At 41.5% G+C, this 1,738-nt stretch overlaps 1 protein-coding gene and 3 long non-coding RNA genes across 5 annotated transcripts in view; 1 reads left to right on the top strand and 3 right to left on the bottom strand.

The window, feature by feature from the left end:
* The window catches only part of RRAS2 (RAS related 2), a 91,151-nt gene that overhangs the window by 5,303 nt on the left and 84,110 nt on the right, over positions 1–1,738 (top strand). The gene's annotated exons all lie outside the window — the stretch shown is intronic.
* Positions 1–1,738, bottom strand: part of LOC116525161 — a 27,362-nt gene that overhangs the window by 12,301 nt on the left and 13,323 nt on the right. The gene's annotated exons all lie outside the window — the stretch shown is intronic.
* Positions 1–1,738, bottom strand: part of LOC116525160 — a 4,947-nt gene that overhangs the window by 920 nt on the left and 2,289 nt on the right. The gene's annotated exons all lie outside the window — the stretch shown is intronic.
* Positions 470–1,404, bottom strand: LOC116525162. Its single transcript, XR_004257602.1, has 2 exons — positions 1,241–1,404; positions 470–858 (listed from the first exon to the last, which is right to left on the bottom strand). It is a non-coding gene; the product is annotated as an uncharacterized LOC116525162 (long non-coding RNA).

Below are 1,738 nucleotides of genomic sequence, written 5' to 3'. Positions count from 1 at the left end.
GTATGCGGGGCGCCGAGCTCCCGCTACCACTCTCCCCTTGGAAAAAAAAAAAAAACCCCCCTAAAAAAAAAAAAAAAAAAAAAAAAAAAAAGAATTGTTACTTGGTTTTATTTGCTCTTATTAGTTCTGTATTTTGGCATTCCTCCAAAACAAAATTTGTAATTTATTCATTTTTCTTTGACACATAATCTGGTCTATTTAAGTCTTCACTGCCCTCTCTTTCCTGCTCCCGCTCGATACTCCCCTACTTCTCTGTGTGATATTCAGATGATGAATGTGGATGCCATTTTGAGTTGGAGAAATTTCTTTTTGTCAGTTTGGAGTTGATTTTAAGAAATAATGAGGTAAGCATTTAATTTTGTGGTTAGTGCTTTATCTGGTAACCCTGAGAAAAGACCATACATGTTTTACAAATTTACAGGGAGAAGTATTCCAGTTTCAGGTTTTTTAGCATCTTTTTATTCAATAGTTTGCCAGATTTTGAGGTAGGTAGGGGTTAGCTGATTTCTTACATCTTGAATTTTAGTCAGTCTTATGACCTGTTAATCTGGACCCAGCATTGCTTTTTAAAAGTTGTCTTTTGCTGAGTGCTTTTTCATTGCTTTTCCCTGGGGCAGAGATCTTAAAGAGATTTCAAAAGATTTGTGTTAATAGTTAATTGATCCACATGTGAAGGTTGTGAGTTTAAATTCCCAAATTGCAGTTCCATTGCTACATCTTAAAGGTTTTTCCTGCCATTAGAAACTACACTGTTAACTTTTATCTATGATTTTGAAACTTTAGACATTTTTAGTGTGCAAACTCTTGTTTTACATTCATTTACAAATGAATTGTTAGCATTGAAAAATAAGACACCACCTGCCGGGCACGGTGGCTCAAGCCTGTAATCCCAGCACTTTGGGAGGCCAAGGCGGGTGGGTCACGAGGTCAAGAGATCAAGACCATCCTGGTCAACATGGTGAAACCCTGTCTCTACGAAAAATACAAAAAATTAGCTGGGCATGGTGGCGCGTGCCTGTAATCCCAGCCACTGAGGAGGTTGAGGCAGGAGAATTGCCTGAACCCAGGAGGCGGAGGTTGCGGTGAGCCGAGATCGCGCCATTGCACTCCAGCCTGGGTAACAAGAGTGAAACTCCGTCTCAAAAAAAAAAAAAAAGAGAAAAGAAAAATAGGACACTTTTTTTTTTTGAGGTGGAGTTTAGCTGTTGTCTGGGCTGGAGTGCAGTGGCGTGCATGGTACCCAAAGTGGTACCATGCTAAAGGTTTCCTTGTTTGGGGAACAGTTGAAATGGTCCTGCAGGCAATTCCTAGATAAAATTTCTATACACTCGGGAAGAACATTTTCTTTATTTTATTGCAGGCTGGAGTGCAATGGCATGATCTTTGCTCACTGCAACCTCTGCCTCCGGGGTTCAGATGATTCTTCTGCCTCAGCCTCCTGAGTAGCTGGGATGTGCCACCATGCCAGGCTAATTTTGTGTTTTTAGTAGAGATGGGGTTTCTCCATGTTGGTCAGACTGGTCTACAACTCCCAGTCTCAGGTGATCCGCCTGCCTTTGCTTCCCATAATGCTGGGATTCCAGGCATGAGCCACCGCATCTGGCCTGGAAGAACATTTTCTTACAGAGGATGATTGCCTTTGGAGAAGAAGGAAATTTTAACCTGTGGTGTCTTAACTTAAATCTTAAGTGTTTTTTTCGTGTGTTCTCTCTCTTTCTCTCTCCCCTCCCCCTCCCCC

This window comes from Sapajus apella, unplaced genomic scaffold (assembly GCF_009761245.1).
Source record: "Sapajus apella isolate SASKATOON/1434 unplaced genomic scaffold, GSC_monkey_1.0 scaffold47, whole genome shotgun sequence".
Taxonomy (NCBI): domain Eukaryota; kingdom Metazoa; phylum Chordata; class Mammalia; order Primates; family Cebidae; genus Sapajus; species Sapajus apella.
The sequence above is the reverse complement of the archived record's forward strand: the minus strand, read 5'-3'. Positions and strand labels throughout refer to the sequence as shown.